General features: G+C 42.0%; 1 protein-coding gene across 1 annotated transcript in view; it reads left to right on the top strand.

Moving 5' to 3' along the window:
• Window positions 1–27,796, top strand: part of P3h2 (prolyl 3-hydroxylase 2) — a 145,261-nt gene that overhangs the window by 1,594 nt on the left and 115,871 nt on the right. The gene's annotated exons all lie outside the window — the stretch shown is intronic.

Genomic DNA, 27,796 nt, shown 5'->3' with positions numbered 1-27,796 from the left:
TCTGTATATGCTGCTTTTTTTTTTTTTTTCCTTTTTTTTTCCGGGGCTGGGGATCGAACCCAGGACCTTGCGCTTCCTCGGCAAGCGCTCTACCACTGAGCCAAATCCCCAACCCCCCTATGCTGCTTTTTAAAAGGAGAAAGGCACATTTTTCTCCTGTTCTTTCAGAAATCAGTAAGTTCTGGGAGAGGGACCACTGAGAACCAATAGCAAAGATATTCTAAGTTGGTTTCCAGAGCAGAATGTGGAAGTCCTGTCTTGTGGCCCCTATGCATGGTCCTCTTGGGAGTCTCAGATGTGAGGGGAGATGTGGCCATTTTATTGATGGTTCTGTAGTACACGGCAAGTAGATAAAGGAAAAGAGAGGGGATATATACTCATTGGGTCCTGTGAAAATAATTACCATGCAGCCAGCATGTGGATTGCTATGATTCTGTAGGTATATATTTTCATGTGATATTAACATTTATTTCTCATTCCTGTGCCCCTACTCCCTGACTGGAGGTCAAAGAAGATGAAGTGATAAGCTTAATAGTCCCTTTCTAATGACTTTGATTTGTATAATTGACAAATTCTGAAGGAGGAAATATTTCACCCCTATAAGAATTTGCTCATTACCACCTACAGGACGTTTTAGATTCTTTTCTCCTCTGTGCTCCATGGAAACTCTAAAGGTAGCCCTGTCTGCTAAGGACACACACACACACACATACACACACACACACACACACACACACACACACACACACACACACACACACACACACACACACACACAACACCATCATATAGACTAAATCTCCCCAAATTCTTGGGCTGTAAGAGCTTTGGACTGTAGGATATTCACTAGCAGGGTGAGCAACTCTTGTGTATGCATTCATGCTCCTAGCGCCATGTATAACTGGATTGATATAGTCAGGAAGTCACATTTAACTGAATTGCTTCTGATATCTAGGACCCAGTTTGCACTTAGGCCAGATATAACTTGGCAGAGACAGGAGGCTTCTCAGAGTTAGGAAGCACAGCCATCCTCAACTTGAGGATACACATACTGTACTCACTTTCAGGAGTAATAGCCTCCCACATCCTGGATGATGAGTTACTGACGGCAACAGATCCCTGGTGCTCATGAGTTAGACAGTAAGAAGAGGCGAGAATTGTAAACTCTGACACTTTGCACTTAACTCTCATTTTTTGAGAGATGAAGATTGGAATGCCCAGAAAGAGAAAGGGACTTGCTCCTTATCCCCTGAGTGACCTTAGTTCTGTATGTTGATGAAGTGAGCCCAGGACCTGGCCAGAGTCAGTCTGAGCTCTCAGGCTAATGGACTCCAGCCTGTGCTGTGCCTAGAGTCCATGGTTGGCTCTGGGCTCTGTTGAATGCTGGGCTAGCAGGGATTACCCTGAAGCCAGATTTGGACAGCTCCAGGGTGAGCACGTCCTCATTCCCTGAAATCACAGGTACTCTTCTTCAGTACTATTGCAGTCAGTCAGCCCAGAAGCCTGGCTTGCGGGAGAATTGAATAGTTGGGTAGTGATAGTCCTATCGAAGCCTATTTTATGTTTGTATGCAAAGGCAGGGTAAGACTTATCCAATTAATTTGTAAGATACAATTCATCAGCCCATAACCTAAACCCTATACATTTGACAGTCCTTGTAAGAGTGCATAGTGGTTTCCCTTTGCTACTGCATGGAGCCATATCATCCCCTTTACAGATCTGTCTCCCCATGTCCGACACTTTGAATCTTGGCTTTGCTATTCTTCCTAGGGAGCTTGAAGGCCCAGGAATAGGAATAGCTCAGAGATTGAAGTCTGTTGTATCCTATGCCAGCTTTCCTGTCTGTGAGATGGGGAAATACTACATGCTTGATCTGAGTTCAGTTTAACACATTTCAGAGCCTGACTCCTAACAAACACTACGGTGCCGTTATTAAAGGATTTTCACTTCTTTGCCTGTTGAAATCATCACTATCCCAACAGACTTTACCCTGCCTACCCTCCCTTCTCATCCAATGATAGGCTTCACCTCAGCCTGGACCCGCCTTGCTGCATAATGACATCATCCTACAGGTGGGTGTTTGTGTTCCCGGGTGTCAGTGTGAAAAGTGACAAGACTGATGGATTTCTTACTGTTTGGCATTTAAAAGTTCTGGCTGTTTTTGCAGGCCCTTCCCATCCTATACACTTAGTTCTTAGTTGGTTTGGTTTGTGTTCTCTCTCTCTCTCTCTCTCTCTCTCTCTCTCTCTCTCTCTCTCTCTCTCTCTCCTTTTTTTTTGTTTTAAATTGACCTTTTGTTTCTATCGCTTGAAGCTGCACTCCGCCCACTGTGCCTACATTCTGAGCATTTGGGGCATTTTAAACAAATGTAAGGGAAGACTAGTCCTACCTGAATCCTCAGTCTTGAGGTTTGCTCTGCTCCTCTGTGTTGTAATGCTAAATCCTGTCCCTGGCACATCAAGCAATGTTACCTGACCTTGCTCCTTAACTTAAAACTATGGGTCTTATAAAGATGCCTGCCCATGGGCAGAAGAGACACAAGGGAGGTTTGGGTTCCCGAGCTTGGAGTCAGAGGAGGACGACCAGGATAGAGGAGAGGACACCATGGGGTCAATGAGTCATGAAAACATGCCCATGAGGGCTGGCCAATAGAGTGGCCCAGATGGAATATGGAAAGGCATATCTTGGGGTTATTGGCAGGGAGGTAGACGTAATAGCATAGAGGGTACGTACCTGTCCAGCTATCGCTCTGTTGTCTAGGAACTGATGAACCAAAGGCAGGGTAGAAATCCCTAATTACAACACATCAGGGATGATTTCTCCTTATCTCTTCCACTGTTCCTTGTTGCTCAAAAACAAAGAGCTGCAAACTAGCTAGGTTCTTTATTTGTTTCTTTGCTTCTTACTCAAAGCAAGCTTGCTCTTGCCCATTTTATTCTTGAATTGGTGCATTGTGAAACCTGGCCTTTGTTTTCCTTCCTGGGATTAAGTGGGGGTGGGGGTGGTGCAATAACACAGGCAACTCTGCCTCACCCTCAGACATCGTCAAATCCCTTTATCTTGGACCATAATCTATTTGTGGTTTACAGAGACGAAGAAAAGTTATCTCAATTTATTTGTCTACTCCAGCTCTGGTTTGTAGTTGCTTTCTCTTTCTGGACTGAGTGCCTTCAAAAAGAACTAAAAGCCAGACCAGGATCCTTGATTCAGAAGAAGCCCTGGTCCTGATCGGACATTTCAATCTCTTTTGAGGGTTTATAGAAACATGCACATTTGTCCTTCCATTATTTCAGGAGATATGGTTTTATCTTCTTGCAATAATATTCTGAAATATTAGTTATCCTTCAGACAATGAGTCCACCCTCCCTTTGTAAAGTCTTTACTTTTTGTCCTTGAATCATCAAATGGGTCACCACCCCATCCTATGCCCTATTCCCTACACAGTGACACTCACTGTGTAGTCAGTTGCTTGGCCCTGTGTAGTCATCCTGGTTGTTTCTGCTCTGAGGTGTCCTGTGCCTGCAGAGACAACCTAGGTCTTCACTAGTCCATCCCTGCAGCCGCTGGGCTCTGCCAATTCAATTAGATTCAAGCAGCGACTAACTGCTTACAAGTTTCCTTCCTTCTCAGCCTGGGGCATCAGGAGTCCTTTACAGGTTTTAATCAAGGGAAGTAATAAAACTGCCTTCCATTTATTTATTTATTTATTTATTTATTTATTTATTTATTTATTTTTAAATAGACTCCATCTCTGGGAATCAAATAGATTTTTGTCAGATGATGTCAGTGATGAGAAAACGTCAGTTTATCTTCTGGGTGGGATTGACACACTGCGAAATGTGAGCTCTGTCTTGTGACAGGAAAACACTGATTTGGTGTGGCAGTGGTTCTTTTGTAATGATAACCAAATGAGAAAAGTGCATTTTTTAGAACCTTCTTCTCAGGGCCGAGGGACTCCAGGTGAGCTTCTTCTAGTTAAATATCTGTGTTGGGACAGGCAAGTAGGGGAAGTTGTTTGATTCTAGAAACGCAATCCAGGAAAAGGCAGAGAGAAAATGTTTTGGTCTAGAGGATTCCCAAAGGCCATGAAGAATTCTAGCCCCATCGCTTAACAGTGTCACTAGCCCTGGATTGGCAAAACCATGGAAGGTTGGGGTTTATAATACAGGCATCCTACGGTCTAGTACTGTGTCTTCTTTTCAAGTTCCACATAAAGGGCATAACTGCTGTCGGAGGGTGTCCTGTGGAATCTGTGGTGCTGTAAGCCTCCAGAGACAGAGCAGACCGAAAGCAAGCCTTCCTCCGCTCCCCCTCCCCCTTGCGTTTTTCATTCCCAGGGTGCGTATTTCATTCAGCCAACCGTCACAGTTGTCTGGTGGAAAATTTTGCATTTCTCATTAGGAACAATAATTCTTTTCTTTTTTTTTCCATTCCATGTTCTTCCACAATTCTTTTTCTGTCTTTTAATTCATCTCCCCTTTCCTGCTGTCTAACTTCCTAACTAATTTCTACCAGGCCTGTCCATCACTTGCCAAAAGGACAAACAGGAGGCTGCTTTCCACAGAGTATGCTGTGTGTGTGTGTGTGTGTGTGTGTGTGTGTGTGTGTGTGTGTGTGTGTGTGTGAGAGAGAGAGAGAGAGAGGGAGAGATCTTCCTTCTGTGTCCAGTACTACAGACTATTGGGGGAAGAAGCTAGGTAGCTTTTACTCTGTTAAGGTGATCCTTGGGGGAAGAGAAAAAATAATACCAATCAAAGCGGACAAGTAGGCAAGGTCAGGTTTCTGGTTCAAGTCAAATGAAAAGCACAGAGCCTCATACTTTACAAGATTTACAGTTGTGAGCCTCTCTTGTGAGCTTTCCCTTTGCTCCCGGTTCCCCATGAGTTAGTTGTACTTTAGCACAGACTGGATAAGATTGTCGCCAACTCTGCCTCTTTCTGCAGCTCTTCATGTCACCCGCACGGAACATTGTGCACCAGTCAGCCTTTTTCCCAAGGAGCGAATAAAGTTGCTCAGATTGAATTCAATTACATAGAAGAGCCAAGAGTAGAACAGAAGGGCCCAGATTCCTATCCTACGCCCACACAGGGTCCCAATCTTCACATCCGGTACATAAGTGGAAAACGGCACATTTATAACACAAGGCCCACAGTGTAAAATGCCAGCCAAGGTAGAAATTAGAGGATTATTTTTATACCCTTCCTACCTGTTGTATTTAGGATTCGGAACTCGATCCTGGAGGTAGTAATAATTTCCATAAGCTTCACTCCCTCGCTCTCTGAGCTTTACTGATTGAGTAGTTGCACCAACTTCCTTGTTTAGGTTCCTCCAGTACTGAGAGTCTGGGCCAAGGCTCTCAAGGAACTCTTGTCATGCTGGGAGTTCATGGGTACGGTGGTGTCACATTTAAAGGGCTGTTCCTGAACTTTTGTGTCCTTGTGAAAGTTCACCAGGAAGGGAAAGTCACATCCAAGTGCTGAGCAGGAAAAACTGGCTGTCACAGAGGAAGTGGTGCACAATGAATCCATTCTAGAATGCTTTGTCTCCACGAAGCCATCTTCGATTTGAGCAGCGACTCCCAGTAAATACGAAGGAGTAAACAGAGGCAGGAGGCCCTTCTTCTCCACACCAGTCCTCTCTTCAGCTTTCTGCAATGGTGCCATGCCACATTCACGGCAGGGGCAGAGTCTCAACAATCCTGATTACAAACAGAAAATGAACCCCCAAAGAGATGGCAACTGCACAAATTCATGCAGGAATTTAATGGGAAAGTTGAAGGTCTCTGGCTCCCACCTCTGTGACCTTCCCATTGATGCTGTCCACAGACCACACACCGAAGATGCACACGATATAAAACTAAAGAAAAAGACGTAGCATTTCGTGTACACTGCTGGTCGGTGAGAGTCTCTAGAAATAAAAGCCGCACTTTCACCGTGCAGCGATCTCGCGTGTCTGACTCTTCAGCATAATCACACTGTGTTTCTGGGGCCAACTTACCAGTCAGACTTGGGTCAGTGCTGCTCCCTGCTGAGTGAAGCAAGGAATCTTTTCTAGATGAGAAAGGAGGGAACAGAGCCAGAAAAGGAGAGAACCAAGATGTTAGTTTCCAGAAGTCCGGGCTATCATAATTACCCTGCTGGAATTCAGCATCTGAAAATAATTGATTTAGGTTTTGGGAAAGTGCCAGGACCCTACTGGGGATTGCAGTGTCACTGGGCCAAGACTCAGAAAAGGGCGGGATAAAGGTAAAAGATGCAGTGAGCAAATGAGTAAGAGACGGGGAAGCATGAGGAGTTAATTGAACCAATCTTTCTATTCTGGCTCGAATCACTGTGAAGACGGATTACTATTCTTATTATTCTTGCTCAAATGCTGACTGTTCGTTCAGCTTTGCCTCTGCCCAGATCGATAATCTTGCATGTTAAAATCAACACGCAGCAAAGAATCAGGCACAGAGAATTCCTCTGCCACCAGATTTGCATGTAAAATTTACCTTAAATGATCTTATCACAAGATTAATCCAGTAGACCATACAAATTATTCCCTAATTGAAGCAAGACATGGTTCTTAATATTTTAAGAGTGAACCGTGGATTATTCTCAGATTCTAATAGATGCCATTTACAAATGGCATCAGGGACAAAGACTTTCACAGTGATTCATTGGTTTTAGAGGATTACCAAGGGGATTAATTAAATAGTGGGCCCAAGACAACTTTCAGGTCACTAGGTTTGTAAAAGTCTTTTAACGTTGGCTTAAATGTTTAGGGAAGAAGTGTTCTTCCTCGTGGGAGGCTTTCCTTTTTATCTAAGGCTGGTGAACAGCATCTCTGCCCCTTAACTACTCAGTTGTCAGTAGCGCATACCCCACCCCTTTTCCGAATAGTACGACAAGCACAGAAGGTTCCTATGCATTGTAAAGTGCTTCAGAGGTTCCAGCTACCTCAGCATGAAAGCAAGACTTACCCATATCAGTAACGACTGCACATAATGGTTAGAAGATCTCAAGTCATGTTCTGACAGAGGACACTCGAGGCTGTTGTACCCACTGATGAATATTTATGAAAAAGTTTGGCTATATCTGGGCATCCCACCAAAAGGGAAATCATTGGAAACAGACTTTCTTGTTTAGGTGAAGAGCACTGGGCTTATCTGCCATGGATAGTTCTGTCTTTCTGCCCTAGTTCAGATTGGAGGAGAGAACAGAACTTGGCATTTTCTCTGCTTTCCATATAAATATGATTCAACATGTTTGAGGGATGCAAATGAGTATCTCTTAGTTGTGAACTCTAAGACTTCAGAATGTGTGCAAGCACTATGTATACACACACACACACACACACACACACACACACACACACACACACTACATATCTTTCATCTTGGAAGTTACCCAATCAGTATTCTACTGTGACTCTTTGGTTTCTTGGATTTAGTCATATAGCTAAGCCAGCCAAGAAAAATGAAGTCAACTTCACAAGTTTTGAAGTGTGGAAAATCAAATGTGTGTGTGTAGAGGGGATGGTGGTGGCAAGGCAGGGAGGGAGGAGAGAGAGAGAGAGAGAGAGAGAGAGAGAGAGAGAGAGAGAGAGAAGAGCGAGAGAGAGAGGAGACAGACAGAGACAGAGACAGAGACAGAGACAGAGACAGAATATATAGAGATAAGGAAAATGAAAGAAAAGAAATTGTGAGACTGCATATACATTAAGGAACAAAGCAAGCCAGGTGTCTGGGACAAGAGGAAGCTGCTCTGAGCGGTATGTGGATGTGGTGTGGTCTCTATAATAAATCCAGTCATGAAGAGGCAGCCATGGGTTTTCCTTCAGTCCCATTTCACCACAGCCCCTGTTCCTGTGAGGCACTTCTGCCCTGGTGAGCCCAGAGCAGTGAAACCAGTGTCCTCTGAAGAGGAACAAAGCCCTCCTGAGGGGGATTCTACTTGCTCAGCATATGAACAACATGTCATAATCCCTCTCCAGACAGCAAAACAAATAGTTCAGGGAGACTCACCATACGCCACCCCCAAAGAGTTAGCTATTAACTTTCATTAGAATACCCTTCTTTTCCAATCAAAAAAAACATTTTTTTTTAAATTGAGATCTTTCAGATGTAGCTTTCTTTTTAGGTCTTGGAGCTAGGAAGAATAAAGTATTTTATCCATCTTCAAGAGGGAGCACATGCCATGGCTGTGAGGGAACAGTGCACAGCGAAGCAGTTTATGAGCTATGGAAAATGCTTACCACAAACAAACAAACAAACAAACAAACTCACATAAACACCTGGCATACAAGTAAGTTAAAAAAAACTAGCCATTTAAACATTTTGAGAGAACAGAAGGAATGAGATCCTGTTAGAAGCAGAGAGAAAAGAGCATGTGGAGAATTTGTTTAAATAAATAAATAAATAAATAAATAAATAAATAAATAAATAAATAAGGCCGTGTACAATACTTCAAACTCAGACTCTGAGCTTGTGAGACTGAGGCGGGAGGTGAGTTCCAAGACAAATCCTGTCTCCATAGACAAAGCAAATACAGTGAGATAAATAAGAACACAAGTGTACAAACTTAATTTGATGGGTCACTTTTCCTAATGGATGTGTACTTCTCTGAGAACTGGGATGGGGGAAGATCTAGAAGGAGTTGAGGAAGTGGAATATATAATATGAAATATTATACATCGGAATGTACTATATATTAAAAACTCATTTCTACTAAAATAATCTTGTGATAAATAATATTTTAAAGAGAATTTAACTTGTAATTATAAAACATATTACCTCAAAGCCAAGCCCGAGTGGATTACAGTTTCACTGATTATTTTTAGATTTGTGAAAGGAGATGCCATTTGCCTCTTCAGGCTACCTTGGAATCTTGGAGAAAGCTATTTTCCTTTTTTTTTTTTTTTTTTTTTGGCTTTTTATGAGTTTGTATCTTTATGAAGAAAAATAATTGTTGGCTCACAAACTAATGAATGGATGAAATGAGAAAGCATTTGAGAAACCTTCTCAAGAAAGACACATGCAAGGGGTTGGGGATTTAGCTCAGTGGTAGAGCGCTTGCAAGGCCCTGGGTTCAGTCCCCAGCTCCAGAAAAAAAGAAAGAAAGAAAGAAAGAAAGAAAGAAAGAAAGAAAGAAAGAAAGAAAGAAAGAAAGAAAGAAAGAACAGACAGACACATGCAATGAGGGGAAAGGGGAAGGAATTTAAAGGACACCACAGGATGTCCGCTGTGATACTCTGAAGGATGATCAGAGGAAGACCTTCCATTTTTGCAGGCCTTAGAGGATCCCCTACTTTACCAAAGTAATCACGCAATTATTCTTGTACTATAAAAGGTAAATACATTTGTAAATACGTATGTAAAATTACATATGTTTGCACACATATATAGTCATTAAACTGCTCAAAGAATCTTTTATGAGTGTGAAACAAAATCAGACCGCAGTAAACACCCAGGACAATTGAACCCAGAAAACTATCTCATATAATCTTCCTGATACACGTCGTTGGGCAGTTTATAAAGAAACCCAATGTGCCCAAACAGGCATAAAAAGTCATTGAAAACCAACAGCCAGATTCAGCTTTGAGTCTGTTTACAGAGATAATTTATTAGCAATCGTAGATCCGGGCATTAACTCTTACTGTGCTCCTGCTCTGCTGTAGTTCTTCTGTGCATTCTCCTGGGAGCTTCAGATAGCTGTTCTAGTGACTGTTCACAGTGAGGATGCTGAGGGTGGATGGTACGGCTAGTACTGAGATGAGGTGGGATCTGAAGTATTAACTGGGTTTGTGCACTCTTTTTACCTCCCGTAATTTATTTACTTATTCACTTTACACCCTGATCAATCTCAGCACCCCTCCCTCCTCTCCTCCCAGTCCCACCCTCACACCCTGCTACCCCCAGAAGGAAGCCCCGCCCCCCATGGGTATCCACCCCCCTCAAGTCACAGCAGGACTAAGCACATCCTCTTCCACTGAGGCCAGACAAGGCAGCCCAGCTAGAGGAAGGAGATCCAAAGGCAGGCAACAGAGTCAGCCCCTGCTCTGATTGTTAGGGAGCCCAGATGGAGAACATGCTCACACATGCTTTTTACAAAGTGAGTTTTCATGTCAGACTGTGTCTAGTTGGAAAAAATAGTCCCACCTTTATAAGTTGACACTGTTAAAACTTTGATTATAGGGCCCTGAAGTTCCTGCCTGGAAAAAAAATTTGGCTAATAATACATATGTTACAGAATATAAGGGATTCTTGTGAGATATATATATATATATATATATATATATATATATATATATATTTCTTACATCATAACTTCCAAATAGAGGATAGACTCATGAGCAGACAGAGAATGTCTTCACTGTTTAGTGATTGCTCAGGCAAATTTTGTCTGAGGAAGTGGTTGCCCGTGCTGCAGGCAGAGAAGCCTGGAGGACACAGGAGTACCTGGAGCTGTTTACAAGTTGAACACCCCACTCATATCAGCCTCTTCATTGTTACCACAAAAACACTCTTCCTAGTGGAGAGTGTCTGGGCCACCTTCCTAACTTTAATACTTTCCCTCTGTTCCCTACGGCTGTCTCCTACCATCTGATCCACAATGTCCTTCAGATTGTGGCCTCTATTTACTTCATTTATGAAGCAAGGGCTTTGCTCAAACATATTTAGAGCCTTCTTCTGTCTTACATTAATAGATAACATCTCTTCCACGGACCGTCAGTTCTTGGGAATTTTAAATCCCAGTCAGTCAGTCTCTTTCTCATGCCAATCTCCTGTACCCATGGGGAAAGCTTATTTTGGGAAGGAGCAAATATCACGGTGTCAACTGCTTCTTGTATGAGAGGCAGGTAATGAAGGAGTCAATCAGATAAAACTGCCTAGGACTGACGAAGGAACTGCGGCTTCATTCCCAGCTCTGTCACTAGGGTTTCTCTCTTACCTGTCAAGTCCTCCCTTAGGATAAGATCAGCTTCGAGCCAGATGGTCTATAAGCACTCTTCTAGTTTCTCCGGGCTCCAGAGTTTCACGTCGTTTAGTGTACTGGTCTGTGGAACCGAAAGTGTACGAATGGGAAAAATTAGATGAGCTAATAGTTCATGAAATACACACTCAAAGAACAGACTTTCTAGTGTACCTGTCATTCAGTCCTCACCTTTGGACAGTGAATCATACCAAGCAATGTTTGCAAAGAAGACACACTAGTATTCAAGTGTGTGGCACTTTAATATGATAACGATGTAGGCCACTTTCAATAGAGATAGAGCTAGGGGGATAACAGAGCGATGGCGTATGAGAAGCTGTTGAGTCAGGGGAGTAGGCAAACAGAGGAAAACGGACAACCCATCTGAGACAATGACCTTCCTTCTTAATGACATTGAGGAATCAAAACACTGGGGCCGTGCAACAGGATTCAGAGACGTCCTGTCTAATAGGAAATCTCCCCACCCCCAACGCTAGCAGATGTTCTAAGACAGGACAGGATGGCCGAGGAGGACTTCAGACACGAGCCAGTCAGACGCTAACAGGGATGTCATATTTAGATTCAAGCATTACAGTGATGGCAAAATAGACGACATTTTCTAATGTAGCCTTAGTTGGACTCTGGTTATAAAATTTGACCTTCACTCATATATTAGTCTGTCATTGTAACTTTTATTCTCCTCTAATCATTATCTCCAAGGCTTACTGCCTCCCTCTGCTCACCTAGGCCTGGTCCTGAGAGCTTCTAACCTCCATGCAATCTAATCCAGGCCTAGAATGTTTCAGCCTCTGAGACTTGCTGCTGAGTAAACTCCCCCTTTCTAGTTCCTTCCGAGGTCTGCCTGGCTGGTTGAACCCAGCTGTTCTGGCTCCAACTCCTCTCCAATCTGACTGACTCACTATTGCTTCTTCTCTCGGGTTCTCCTGAACTGCTTTCATTGACCTCAAACTAGCTCTAGGAATCTGTTCTAATCTTCTCATTCTTTAGCCTGTTCTATCTTTACCTCTGTCTAGCTTGTTCAACCTGTCTCTGTGAAATTCTCCCAGTAAAACTGCCTCTCTCTCTCTCTCTCTCTCTCTCTCTCTCTCTCTCTCTCTCTCTCTCTCTGCACTTCTGTCTTAGGCAGCATCCCTTTCCTCTCTTCTCAAGAGCTGGTCATATCCTATTCTGTCAAATCTTTTTCTGATTCATCACTTTGTCTGCCATTCATCTATACTTCGATTTCAAACATAGGTGCTTTCTTCTACAAACTACTGTTACCTAAATCATCTGGGATTAAAGTTGTGTGCTAAGATTGTGTCTGTATTCAGCCAGAGGGATTAAGGGTGTTAAAGATGAGCTATGCCATAAGTAGAAATAGGTTTTTCCAGTAAACACAATCTCAGGGTTTACAGTGTGATCAAATATCCTGCAACAATTGTCATTAAAGACTTCAAATTGGAAAGGCTTTTAGTTTTATATCTTGTTTTACAAAGTCCAGTAAGTATGACCTTAGACCAGAGTCAGCAACACGTTCTCTGTAGGTAACCTACAAACTTCAAACAAGAAAGTGGATAAACAATTTCAAGACTTTTAAGCACTTATAGAGGCCAGCCTTCTCAGAGCAGCAACAGGAACCTCCTGGATGAACAGCATTGGACCTTTGACCTCTGACTCAATCTCTGATAACATCTAAAGTCGTTTTAGTCATTACAGAGACACCTGGAAGATTTAAATTGAATGCTACATTTCCTGCAATTGACCAAAATGTACCTACATAGAAACGGAAATGTGTATAAGCCTCTTCAGAACAGACTAAGCAAACCATTCCTATTCTGATTTCCTTTCTGTTAGGCAGAAGCCAATGTATAAACTTTGAGGTATGATGAAAAACTACGATTAAACTGCAAATCTTTTTATCAGTACCAGTTGTTTATTTTAACATGCAAAGGTGGCCAAACAGATAGTGAATATGAAAATTTTCAAATGATGTTAGATATCGTTAAATTGGATCTTGTTAAAGGACAGTTTAAACCATCAATAGACAGAAGTTAGTAAAAATTAATAGTGCATTTGCCAGTCTGTATTTATCTTCTAAAACATTTCCCATAGCTCCAGTTGGTAAAGAATGGATGCTGGACCCCAGCATGGGGCTGAGTGGGAGTCAGTAGAAGGAGAGTAGAGTGGGGAAGTCTAACAGGGAAGGAACATGAAACAAAATTCTGGCAGGAGATAGTGGGAGAGTGAAACTAGAAACCTGGGCTCTCTAAACACCATGTTGACAGCAACATGTGTTGGCACACCCCATTTCCCCAGGTTATTTTGCTGCAGTGTACTCTGGCGGTTTGGAAATATCAGAAGTTTCAGCCACAATGATAAACTCGTTCTGGTCCGTAGACAAGAGAGGGCATGTTTAGATACTTTCCTTTTCAATCTGTTTAGCTAGTATTTCTAGGTGACAAGCTTCTCCAGGTTTAACAGACATGGAATCGAACAGGAAACAACCTCTATGGTCATCTGGTGCTGTGGTCCTTAGCCACTCCATGTCCCCCACACACACTGTAGTTTTTTTTCTATGATTTGTCACTGTGTTTTGTCCACAATTTTTAGCTGTACTTAAGAGAAAATATAGGAAAAAGTTGGTTTGTTCCATCACTTTCAGAAACAGAAATCTTTGCACAGACTTTAAATATTTGATGATCATAGTGGTGGTGTCAATGGTGAAGAGGAGAAAGGAGGAGGAGGAGGAGGAGGAGGAGGAGGAGGAGGAGGAGGAGGAGGAGAAGAAGAAGAAGAAGAAGAAGAAGAAGAAGAAGAAGAAGAAGAAGAAGAAGAAGAAGAAGAAGAAGAAGAAGAAGAAGAAGAAGAAGAAGAAGAAGAAGAAGAAGAGGAGGAGGAGGAGGAAGAGGAAGAAGAAGGAGGAGGAGGAGGAGAGGAGGAGGAGGAGGAGAAGGAGAAGGTGGTGGTGGTGGTGGTGTTGGTAATGATGATAATGATGACAGGAAGGAGGATGGTGGGGTGATGAAGGTGATAATACCATTTGGAATAGATCTAATTCTAGCATTCTGAATGGGTTATACTAATGATATTTTGCCACCAAAAGCAGCACCAAAGTCTTTCTGATCTCACATAAAATCCTAGGGCCAACTCAACTGAGAACCACTAAGCCGGCTGTGGGCAAGTGGATTGTGTTGTAGCTCATGTAAGGTTCTGAAGAGAGGCTTTCTCACTGCTGCTTGTGTGCTATGTCCACCTACTCTTTCAGCAGCTCTAGAGACATGGGGCGGGCTTGTCTGGAATTCAATCTGTGAATTAATCCTTCATGAATGAGTAAATAGTTCATCATCCCTGTCTCCTTTCCCAATAGAATGGTAGACTTGCTACTTGAGAATGAAGGCATGAACCTGCATGTTAGCTACTCAAAGCTTAGTCATTAGGGTGACCCAGCCTAAGAGTGCAGCCCCGGCAACAGGAATCTGCTTTAATCTGGGGGCACTGCTCAGCGGAAGAGCTCTTGCCCAGTATGCATCAGTCTTTAGCTTCTAGCCCCGAGACTTCGAAGTAAACAAATAAACAAATAAATAAAGAATAGTGACTGTGTGTGGGTGGGGGGGTATGTATATGTGTGTGCATGTGTGAATGTGTGTGTATGTGTGTGTGTGTGTGTGCATGTGTGCAATGGGTCTATGTGTATAGTGTGTGTGTGTCTGTGTGTGTGCATGTATGTATGTATGTGCATGTGTATGTATATGTGTGCATGTGTGTTTGTGTGTATGTGTATCTGTGTGTGTGCATGTGTGTTTGTGTGTGTGCATGTATGCATATGCATGTGTGTCTATGCTGTGTGTGTGTCTATGTCTGTGTGTGTGTGTGTGTGTGTGTGTGTGTGTGTGTGTGTGTGTGTGTGTATAGGAGGCAAGTAAGCAAGGACAGAGAACATGGATAAATTCATCCCCAAACAAATAGTCAAACAAACAAACAAACAGTAAACAGTTCATTCAATACATTCTATGTGAAACACCAATTCAGATTAGGAATGAAAATGATAATGTTCTTGAGCAGTGATTTTTACTCTAGCATAACATCTCAGGATAAAGTTAGAAATGCCATAATCAGTACTTCCTAAGTCCAAAATTCTTATGTATATTTGATCTAAATCTTCAGGTAATCTTGGCACTTGATAGAATTTCAAAACATATTTATCCACCTTGATATATCCATTCTCACACACAAAAAATCAATTTTTCTATGATTCTTTGAGGAATGGCTTATTTTTAGATAGTTAAATTGAAATAGTATGCTCAGGAGAACATAGTTCTCAAAAGATACTTCTTTAGTGGAGACAGTAACTTAGTAGATAGATTTATGATTAACCATAACCAGTTGGGTGAGATGCCAGGATCAGGGATATTTGACTCTGATTTTATAATAACCTGGCACGAGTTCCGTGTCACATTAGTTACTTTACCTTTTTTGTTGCTCTAAAGTCTTCATCTATATTTACCTTGTGTGGTAGTGAGATCAACTCCAGGTCTTTGCCAATGCTGAGTAAGTCCTCGGCCTCTGAGCTATATCCCCACTTAATGTCTTCATTTGTAAAATAGAGGAGTGGGAATGTATAATCTTGGAATTTTTGATCAAACTCAGGGACATAGTTCAATACTTGGCGTAATATTTTCTCTGACAATTTATTGAATGTCACAGAACTATGCACATCAGTTTGATCCTAGTAAATCCTATCTTCCATAGCACAAAGGTGTTATGCTTAGGAAATAAAAACTAGAAAGTTACTTCACATTCCCACCAATGGCTCTGTACAGTGGTTGTCCAGCTGTGGAGCGATACCATTTGCTCTAACGAGTGGATGACAAAGGTCTTTCTCTGTTATGTACACTGTTCTCCGATGTCCTCCAGTAGCGTTGAAAGTGGATCTTCCTCCACATGTTCATTCTTTTAAATTTCTAATCACAACACATACTGTCACTGTTTTCTCTATAATGCCCTGGCGTTAGCCAGTAACCTGACTTTCAGTTCTAGGGTTTACTATTACTTTTATAATGACTTCCATTAGCCACTAAGATATACTATGCGTATTTAACCGATGTATAGCAATATATTATAGTACTGTTAAAAGCTAAAATTTGGCTGGGTGGTAGTGGCACATGCCTTTAATCCCAGCACTCGGGAGTCAGAGGCAAGCAGATTGCTATGAATTTGAGGCCAGCCTGGTCTATAGACTGAGTTCCAGGACATCTGAGGCTACACAGAAAGCCCTTCTGGAAAAACAAACAGACAAACAAAGAAATTGCAAATTTAATGACATTAAGTGCTTCTTGATATTTAACTGGTGGGTATGTAGAAACACTCGGGGGAAGCTACTGACAATCTTATACGGGTTTAAAAATGTCATAATTTTTAAGAGCCTAATGAGATTGCTTTGAGAATCATAATAAAAGCATGTATTTCAAGTTTGTGAAATGCACCTGTATTGAGAATCTCTTTACATCTGAAATTGTTGGTGGTCCATATAGTAAGCCATGCATGACTGCAAGTTTTGAGGACCACCATACCTTAAGCCTTCAAGAAGTTATGTAAGGCCCCCTAGCTTCTGTTTCCTAATCTAGGAAAGAAGGCAAGATACAGTGAGACCGTGAGGATCTCATTAGAGAATACTGTGTACCCAGAATAGCATGGGCTTCCGCCAAGAGCTCACTGAATAATGACTGCTGCTGGTGTTGTTATCATTATTATTTCCCTAGTAGCTTGATATCTGCCTTATAGAACAAAAGAGAAGTGTGTCAGTTGCCCTTTTCAAAGCAAACCTCCAACTTTTTATTTTGTACTGTGAGTATGAGGCTCATTATTTAGACCCAGAGTTGTCCCTGGGGAAGTAAGTTGTGGATAGTTTGACTTTCAGGCAGTAAGGCTGACTCATAGGCCCTTCTAAGATGTCAGGGCTTCTGAAAATGAGTTTCCCTCTCTGCAAAATGAGCAGTATTAATTTGTTACACGAGATTGCAATGAAGAGGAAAGAAAATGTATTTGACACATTTAGTGTCCCTATGTCTGCCTAGTGGAAGACTGTCGCTCATTGAGAGACTTTGTATCACTAAGAAGCTTGTTCTGGTTGGGAATGAAATTTGGAGAGGTTAATGAAATGTTTCTTTTATTTTTCAACCCATGGAATTGCTTGTTCCTACTCTTACACAACTGCTCATAAATTTACTATATGCTGAGTAATTTCACGCAACACTTCCTACTTCATATAAATTAGATATGGGTACTAAAGAAATAAAAGAACACATAGTTTCTTGCCCTTGAAATGCCTCTGACCTCCTCTAACACATTCCAGACTCACAAACACCTTTATCTTCAATAAAAGAGTAGAAAATGTACTTGGGGGTGGGGCACTGCTTTGTGAGAATGTCTTTGGGTATTTGGATTTTCTTCCTTTGAATTCCTTTGATAACATCCACTCCCCAGGATTATCTAGCAATGTGTGGAAAATTTAGCAATAAGAATTGGGAATTCAGGGTTGGGGATTTAGCTCAGTGGTAGAGCGCTTGCCTAGCAAGCACAAGGCCCTGGGTTCGGTCCTCATCTCAGAAAAATAAAAAACGAATTGGGAATTTAAATGAGACATTCTACATGGGATGCTTGAGACAGAGTGAGGAGGTTTGCGTGCCCACAACAAGAGTTCTCGATTGACCCCTCTTAGGTTAAAGGTTTTATTACTCTCCACATTATAACAACAGGTCTTGTGTGTGTTCCATTTTGTGTGTCTGTGCAAGTAAGATTGTGTGTAACCATGTGTGACTCCCCTCCCCCCCTCTCTCTGTGCGTGTGTGTGTGTGTGCTCTCATGCTTGTGCTTGTGTGTAGTTCACACACTTGTAGCTGTTGAGTCAGTCTCTTATTGGCTTATTTACTGAACAGTGCATGCGAACCCAGCCCCTTTGATTTCTGCTTTTTAACCATATGAAAGGAATCAGCACTGGCAGACACAGAGCAGCCCCTGTCTAAATCACACAGTCAATGAGTCAGGATGTGACCTAGGTGATCCAGCATGCAGATCCCCAGTCATGCCATCCTATGCCAGTGAATAGTGAGGGTTAGGGTGGGTCACGAGACAGCCACCTCTCGTGTTTGCATCGTGCCGTGGAATTGAGAACTGTGTTAACAGAGACGTCTTTAGTTCCTCATGAGAACCCTCAGAGAAAGCTGAGATTCAGTGAGTCAGACCCTGAGTGCAGCAGAGTTGTGATTCAGTAGAGGATTGCAGACCCAAAGCCCCCATTCTTGTCCAAATGCCACAATCGTCATCTGTTCAGAAGAGCTTTGTAGACACAAGGCTACAAGGTCACTAATATTTCCATTTCCAGACCCTCCTAATGCTACGTCTGCATGTGTTTTCTCCAATGTGATGTCACCACACCACAGAGATCAAAACTTTGTTTGCAAAATACCATGCACTGTGTGAGTATATGTGAAACATCTAGATGTAGGCAATAGACAGTAACATTTTCTGAGCCTTGAGTAGTGTACAGGGTTGAATGTGACTGCTCTGTGAATTTCTTTGATGAGAAGGTAATCAAATTATATTTTAGAGATGCTGCACCAATCTCCAAGTATGCTGATAGACACGCTGAATTATACACCACAAACGGAAGCTCTGGTTATGGATTATAGCTCAAAACTATTCTCTCTAATGGAGGGAGGGTTTTGAATCCATTCATTCTACTCTTGAGTGCTTGGAGACCCTTTGACTTTTTTTTTTTATTTATTTATTTTATGTACACTGTAGATGTCCTCAGACACACCAGAAGAGGATATCAGATCCCATTTGAGATGGTTATGAACCATCATGTGGTTGCTGGGAATTGAACTCAGGACCTCTGGAAGAGCAGTCAGTGCTCCTAACCTCTGAGCCATTGCTCCAGCCCCCCTTTGACCTTTTAAAACATCTGTGATCACTCATCTGGGGCAGTCACAGGGGGTGGTAGGTATGAGAAAAAATAGTTTTCAATCAGAACTTAGCACAGGGGCACAACTAAATTTGGGATCACCAAAAAACTTTCTATCTGAGGCAGATAAGATTGGAGCCTGGATATTATTCCTAACTGGCTATCATTTAGCAGATAGCGCAGCTGTATAAACAGGTCTAAACAGGTCTCTGTGTGGCTCTTGTGTATATGCTTGTGTTTTGTTTGTAAACTTCCTTGGTCTGTTCTGTGTAAACACTGATGTTCAGTGCTGGATTTCATTCTCTTGTCTGAGTTACAGAATATAAAATAGGACATTGGAAGCAATGATTTAGGCTGGCATGTGACAAGTTAGTGCCATCGTCTTTTATATTGTATGGACTGGCTCCTTATAGCTCTAGTTCAACTATAATGAACTAGAATTAGAGCAGGCTCACTGTTTTGGTTTCTGCTTAATTTGGCACAGCTGCATGGCTTTGGCTGTCTCTTTAATCCTAACTTACATGGGATGTGAGAAAAACTTGAATTTTCTGCTCTTAACGTTTTGGATAGAATTTGTTATTCTTTTACACTAGGAACCATAAGCAAAGCGTTGAACATTGTATGATTCTTTGTAAAGAAGATATACATTTCTTGCTTAACATTTTTAGGAGTTAGTTCTTATGATTTTTTGAGTGAGACAATTGGCCATGGGATATGAGTCAAATTTGAGCTTTGGTACAGCTGGATAGTGTTAAAAAGGGTATTTAATGTCCCTAATGCTCAGTTTTATCTTCTACAAAATGAGCATATTATCAAGCCTCAGTTTCATTGTTAAGAGAGGCAGTTCCTCAGAGTGTTAGCATTAACTGAGCTAATGTGTTTACAAGTCTTATTTCAAGCATGCATTTCCTAGGGGTAGGAAACATGGACTAACTTTTTCTGCTAAAAACAATATCCTCTTGGGAAAATTTTCATGGCTTCAGCAAGTTTTCAGTTTGGTATTGTTTATTGTGGCTGTGGAATATCCTTTATATAACAGTGGAATATATAATATCCCTTTATATCCTTTATATAACAGGGTATATATAAAAGGCTATAGGTAAGGCGCTCTTGGTAGTCTCCTTGGTCATAGCCTTTCTAACCTCATGAGTTTGTGCCAGTCATTTTGCATCTATGCATCTCTTGATTTTCTTTGGTGGGAGGAGAAATGAGGCTGAAGGCTCCTCCCTCGCCAACTTCATCAGGAGGGTGTCCCTTTATGCAGCTGCGTTCATTGCATTCCGAGTTATACACCTGCATCTCCATATCATCCCAAACTTATCAGTTATGGGTTTGTACAGAAAGACGGTGACACCCAGTACTTATTGTTGTTGGTGTATTGTCCTTAGACACCACCAAACAGCTACATCAGGGATGTGACCTTGAGTCAGCCTTTCTAAGGCCACCACTGTCCCAGCGGCTTAGGGAACCAGGCCCAAGTTCTTTAGAAATCAAGGGGAAAATCTGAATCATTGAGCTGTTTAACTTGGTTGCTAAATTTAGCCCACTGCTTCACAGACCAAGACAAATCTGTCTAGAATGGTCCTTGTTGCTACCAGCAACAAGGGTCATAGAAGTGAAGGACGTCAGATATGCAAGCAAATGGAAAACAACTTCCTAAAGTAATGCCTTCCAGAAGAATCCCAAGGCTAGTCACAGTGCTGGGGGTAGGGGTGAGGGTGGGGGGAAACTAACGAGGAAACGTAGCTTATCTTGGAATTTCCTTGTTTGTGGTTCAGAGTGGAAGTGGTTATAGATTGGAAGTTTCGGTCCAGCCTTTGAATGTGGTGTTGGGTGTGGAAAAACATCGTTTCAGAATGTGAAACTCCACAGGTCCCATCAATCAAGCCCGGGCTAACTTTTCTGAGTAGCTCTTTCTGAATGCTGGCTGACATCCAAGGCTGCTAGACATTGCTCTCTATCCAAACTTATGATATCACTAGAATCAATCAAAATCCTTTTAGTCTAGGAAATGCAGTATTCTTTTCTTCCAGGAAGCAGAAACGATGACAGTGTGAAACGATTCCTTTTACTATGCCAAAGCAATCTAAATGGCCTTATTGGAATCTTTCAATAAGCCTTATAATCATGAAAGAATTACCTTTTCACTTTCATAGATTTTTAATAAAGATTTATTTATTATGCATGCAGTCATTTGCCTGCATGTACACCTGCAGTCCAGAAGAGGTCATCAGATCTCATTACAGATGGTTATGAGCCACCATGTGGTTGCTGGGAATTAAACTCAGGACCTCTGGAAGAGCAGCCAGTGCTCTTAACCTCTGAGCCATCTCTCCAGCCTTTCATGGGTTTTTATTAAGGGCCAACATGGTGAATTTTACAACATCCAAAAGGCCTCACATTTAAAAATTTATTTCCCATGTGTCTCTTCTTGGGATTTCAGATCTCTGAACACTAATAACATTGTGTCCATTCCCACAGCTGTTACATTCTCATTAATGTCATCTTTCTTGTTGACCCCAGCTTCTTGTTTCTGCTTCATTGCTGCTCTTGCTTTTTATTTATTGTGACTCCCTACCTTGGAACTCCAACAGCCATGAAGCTAACTATGGTATCATCTTCCTTCATCTTGATTTGCCCGTATAAACTTTCCAGCACCAAGGAAATTCCCTCAGAGGCCTTTCCTCCTGTTTTCCCCTCTCAGTCTGGGCCAGATGCATGCCTGTGGTGGGACAGAGGCAGATGGACATTTGTACTGCCATCAAGACCAACTGCTACTCTTCCCGATGTGCCTTGTCAACCTTTATGGTAATCAGCTCTATCCATTGAACACTGCAGGTTAACGACACAGCCTGTCTGTGATACCCACTAACTGTCATCATGACAGCTGTGGAATCAGTACCATTGAGGAGTTTTGTGCCAATGTCATGTTTTTTCTCAAAGCTGATGTTCAGAATCATTTACAGTCCTTGTGTCAATATCCATTGACAGCACTCCTTTCTCTCCAACTCTGTCTAGGTCACCTTTAAAGAGGGTATAAATACAAGAGGAGGTGATAGGGAAAAAAGAGAATGTGCCGATTAGAGACACTGAACAGGTTAAGTGAGTGGGTGTTTGTATTTTCGTATGGATGGGAGGGAAAAGGAGAAGTCTCAGGGATGCAAAGCTGGGTGACTGGCATATCGTGACTCTATGTGCAGGAAGAACCACAGTGGAGGGGGCAGAGTAGGGAGGAAGAATGTTACGTTCCCTTGTCTCTTGTCCCTATAAATGTCTAATTATTTGTGGCTAATGGCCTTTCAGAATACAGAATACATCATTGCTTCAGATGGATGGGCTTTCAAAATAATAGGGCACATACCAGAGACACTAAAAAGAGTTCAGGTCCCGGCTTCCAGAAGAATAATCCTCCCAGTGTGGGCTGAGGTCGCTAATGGCAGATGAGCAGAGTAGTAGGTGTTTCTGGGAAAGGCTGTGGCATCCTCCACCCTTTCCTTATGTCTAAGAAAGATGCATCTCTGAGTAGGGACTGCTTCTAGATTTTGTGTCTTGCCTTAAGCACAAGCTATTTTTCCAATTGACCCTCTTCTGGAAGGGATTTGTGTAAGGCAGAGGTTAACAGTTGGTGACAGATACGTGGCGGTGGGGTAATTTTAGTTACCAATTATTGCACATGGTCTTGTGGATTGGTCATGTAGAAATATTAGCATTTCCAAAGATGATGGGCTGAGACTTCCATTAACGTGTCTATTCTCAAACACAGTCCCACCTCTAGCACCCTGTTAATGGAGTGTAGCAGCTGGCCTACAGCATTAGGCTCTTCGCTTTCTGTGGGGTTTTCTTTAAGATCCTGTCCTCTGTGCATCTAGCTTTTACAATGGCAGAAATGGGGTGAAAACACAAGAACACACTTTCAGCTGGCAAACGCTATGACCAAAGGGACCCTTAGTGTTAGCTCCACCACTCTGCTTTACCTTAGGCGAAAAAGGAGTCAGAAAATTTAAGCTCAATGGTGCACCCTAGCAAACTTAATTTAGTAGGAAACTTTTTAAACTATACAAAGGCTTGTGTCCTGTTACCAACATGAACAATAAACACAAATACATATAAACATACATACCATGAGATTGCCTGTGTTTTGGTTTGCTCCTGCTAGTAGCCCGTTATTCACACAATAAAAATTAACGTTGACATTTAAATATAAATATCATGTATTAAGTAATGCAAGCCTCCTCCCAGAGTGGTGAGGAAGGAACACAGACTAACCTTGTTCCTTTGGGGAAGGACACATGTGGTAACATTAGGTATGGTCTCAAGAAAGGTTAGTTAGCACTTGTTGGTGTGCGGGAAAACTCTCTGGGGACACTTATTAAAGTTCGACCTTCAAAGGCGAGCTGCATCTGAGATTGCTGGAGCAGGGCAGGGTCCCGCAGGTAAAACCATGTGTCTGAATACTCACTGCTGTGCGTCTTCTCCGGGCAGGCCATTCTCTGAGTGCTAATGGTCTTTAAGGGTCTGAACTATGCATAGCATGATCCAAGCAAGTTAATTCTCCAGAACATTTGTCCATTCGCCTTTCTCTACCAATTAATATTCTGCTTTCAATGTTTTGGTCAACATTTATTTACTGTGTGTGATGTGGGTCACTATAGAAAGGACGCAAATGAAGAGATTTCTGATCTTTTCGAGACTGTAGATCTGTTTAGTTAGGTAGGAAGCGTGTTTCTTTGAGTGATGCTTGATGGAGGCATGGGAAGATGCTGTGAGGACATCCAGGTGGGAGAAGTTCTGGTCTGCCACACCCAGATAAGTCCATCTACAGAGAGGGCTCATTGCGAAGATTCTCTCCACTTTATGACACACACGCACCAGACCACCAGTTCTTTACTTGAAGACCGGCCACCACGTCTTCACTCAGCCTAGAAGCCTCCCTCTCAAAGGCTCCATTCATCATGTCTTTACTGTGGGATTGAAATGTGATGTGGTATTGGTGTTACCAACTAAATATGGAGTCAAAACCTCAAATTGCTTTCGGGTGGTAGCTTTGTGGTAGCCAAGTCTTTTTAAGCAGACCCCACAAATGGGACACCCATCTTGTCTTGCCCATACTGTTATGACTCAGTGGGCTTAGGAAACCCCAGCATGACAAGCGGCACTTGTCTCTCCGTTCCTGACATGTGTCCTCTCACGTATCTCAGATGCCTCCATGGCCTCTCCCTGTAGAGGCTCCCTTCCTGTGCTGGAAGAGCATGGAGGGAACAGAGTAGAGGGCGAGTTACATGGTCAGCATTTGGGACTAATCTCTGTAGTCAGGACAGACCACCCAGATCTCCCTCCTGCTTGCAGGGAAAGGGTGGAAAGTCACAGGAAGGGGAGATTAAGCAGTTCTTAATAACTTAGCTTGAGGACCCAGAGGCCCATCCTGTGCTGCACACGTTTCAAAGGATGACTTTGACAGTTTTAATTAACTTCATCCCACGATTCAGTCAGCTGGAAGCATCCTCAGTCATCGTGTGAATGAAGCTGTCAGCAACCCTGGGAGATCAAATTAAAAGCTAGAGCAGGAGTTGATGGTGTGGAATGTCACCATCTCTTCTACAGGGATTGAGTGTTTTTCCCCCCGGCTCTCCTTTATACGAAGCACTCAGCAGGGCAAAGAGTGGGAAAGTGCCAGAATAGCACGGATGTCAAAGCCCCTCATTCCATGGGGCGAGGTTTTCACAGTCCCCATATTCTAACCACTACAGAAATAGTTTCTATGGTCATAGTGCATATAAAAAAAATACTATCTTAAAGTTCTAAATTTTATCACTAATCCTCAGAGGTTGAGGCAAGATGAATGTGAGTTTCAGGCCAGAAGAGGATACACAAAGGGACCCTGACTCCAAAAACACCATTTTTATTTTTCATTTAAATCAAAAAATTCTTAATTTTTTTTTGGGGGGGGGCAGGGTTGCTAGTGATTGAACCCAGAGCTTCCAGCATGCTGAGTAAATGCTCTACCACTGAGTTATAGCCCCAGTTTTTCCGTTTTGTTTTGTTTTTAGTTAAAAAAAAGAGAGCGAAAGAGAGAGAATTTTGAAAAGAGAATTCTTTTGAACTTAGTGTTCTTAAGCCTACAGCTGTTCTGAGAAGAAAAAATAAAAACTACATTCAATTCATGATGCTTCTAATCTGCTCATCCACTTTCCATGGAGTACAGAAGTGATCTGGTACACACCCAGAACAGAGTCTGGAACTTGCTTCCTATTTTGATCTTCCCACCCAACAACTGTGACTCATTGTCGCCTCATCACAAGAGACATGCGTGTGGTTTCTTTCTTGCTGCTAGTTCTTTTGAGAGGAGTTCTCACTACTTAGCCCTGGCTGTAGTCAAACTCTTTGTAGACCAGGCTGGCCTTGCAGCCAGTGTTCTGGTAAGCTCTGCCTCTCAATTACAGGGTTTAAAGGCATGTGCCACCATGCCCAGCTTCATGTTTTTGTTTTTGTTTTTAATTGTCGGAGATGTAGAAAAGAACCTAAACGTGCCTTGTGTCCCTGTAAAAGATAAACTTTGTGATTACTGCCATTTTTTTGTCTTGAACAGTTCTAGAATGGTGTGGTCTAGCTACTTCACTCTACCCTGTATAGAGTTCTCCACCCCATCACTCACTCATCCAGATGCCCTATTAGACTTGTTTCTAGACTAAGGAAGAAATGGAGTGTTGTGAAGATTTTAAAAACTTGTGTTAAAGTACAAAAGAAAGAACTTTTAAAAATTGAGTTAAGTTTTTATTATTACTAACAAGTGATTTTGCATTTTTTGAAATAAAGATTATATCCAATGTTCTCTGTACATTCGCACAGATGGTCTCTGTTAGCCTTACCACGAAAATCAAATTAAAAAATCTATCCTGTAAGATTAATCAAAATATGTCCACAGGTATTTTGAATACCGTCACAATGGAACAGGAAGTGGTAAGAGAGATTAGATTTGTCATGGAGAATAACCTTCAAACTATTTGCATATGCGAACACTACTAAAGAATGTATAAATGACATTTGTTCATCTGTTGGGAGACCAGGAAGCAATGACTTTTCAGAGATTGGTGAAAACTCATGCATTTATCCATTCAGTTTCTAAAATATGTCAGTGTGAAGTTTTAACAAGGCGTCTTTCATATTAGATGTCAAGGAGCATAGGAGGTCAGTTTTGTTTTTAATTCATAAGAAGATAAGTTTTGTCTTCAATTTTCTTATTTCCTGTGCTATCTTTCTGCAAGCATCACCCAAAACAAGCTTCAGATAAACAAGTGGCATCCGTTGGCTCGTTACGGAATGTTGTGTATTGGAATTTAGCACCAATGATCTACTTTTTACCAAATGTAAAAATGTCAAGGTTTCGGGTATGCCTTGAGGAACCCAGGAAATGATGACCTGGACCCTTTTGTGGAAATAATGTCAAGTTAGATTATACTGTTGCAGAAAGAATGGGGAAAGAGCATGGGAAGTATGTTCTGTTGTAAAGTTATAATGCTTATAACACTGCACGAGTCACAGGTAGCATCCCATCTATGTGGTAGCATCGTTTTTGTTTTGTTTTATTTACTTGCTTTAATTGGGTCTGGACCCACCCATATCATGAATGTGCAGCATTTCCAAGATGAAGCAAATGTCATTCACAGATTCTTTACTAGTGTTTAGGTATGCAAATACTTTGAAGCTTATTCTCCGTAACAAATCTAATCTCCCTTACCAGCTTCTTTTCCATTGGCTAAGGTAAGGCATGGGTTGAGTAAGGCAAAGGGCCTTGGACTTATTAATAACAAGCCATGGCATTTTTGCCATGTTTGTACTGTTTTAAATCTTTTTTAGGAGAAATACTCAATTTTCTCAGCTTTCTCCTCTCGTTGTATGTTCCTTTCTAGGATACCGTCTCAAGTTTCTATGACTAATTAGCAATGAGATCCATGCTGGTCTGTGTGTAGTCCTATGGATTTGTCCTACCACTACATTGTTTTGGTTTCTGAATTATGTGGTCTCCCTTGACCTCTAAGGACTGGGAGTCATGACTTTGAAGTCCAGCCCTTCTGTGGCATTATTTATGTACTGAAGTCTTATTCCATGACTACATGGCTTTGGACATCTGCATGTTTCCAGTCGCATGAGCTCTGGGATGATTCCTTTACATGCAACTCCAGGATCTCCTTGCAGCTGCACACAGGCTGGGCTGTCTACAGGACAGCTGCAAGATGTGAAGTGGAGAGCAGAGCTGGGCTGGTGGAAGCCAGAATTGGCCCCGGAAGAGAGCCAGGAAAGCATCCACTTCCTCAGGCAGTACTCAGGTACTTGTAAAGAGCTCTGTACTTTTTCCCTATAAAAGTTCCACGGGGTGGTTCTTCTTCTTTGCTCGCATGGGAGGGACCATTCTGGGGCACCACTTAGGAGAGTCTTCCAAATAGAGATTAAGATGAAAAAACATGAGAAGAAGACCCAAGACCCATTGATACAAGATGGAAGCAAGAAGAAAAGGTCACATAAGTTAAGTTTGGAGTTGGGGGAAGGGTGGATAATTCATGATAACCACAGTATGTGTTCCTTTCTCCATGGAGCAGCTAGTGATGCCATTTCTGTGCAAACAATACATTTGGAGGAAATGTAACAACTGCCAGTTTGGGAATAAGGAATAGACCTTAATAAGATCCTTCTAGGAAAGCTTTCTGTGTCCAGTGCAATTTCTCGTCTCACCTTTAACTGGCCAAAGAAAAGTGTTACTCCAGAGATCCGGCAACTCAAATCTTGTACTACTGCGTGCTTTTACTTTTGTAAAACTATTTGTAATGTAAAACTGTGTGGATTTTAAATTTTGAGACTATAATAAGTTAAGAAAGATGTTGTC

Source organism: Rattus rattus, chromosome 4, assembly GCF_011064425.1.
Source record: "Rattus rattus isolate New Zealand chromosome 4, Rrattus_CSIRO_v1, whole genome shotgun sequence".
NCBI lineage: Eukaryota > Metazoa > Chordata > Mammalia > Rodentia > Muridae > Rattus > Rattus rattus.
This window is presented reverse-complemented; position numbering and strand designations above follow the sequence as displayed.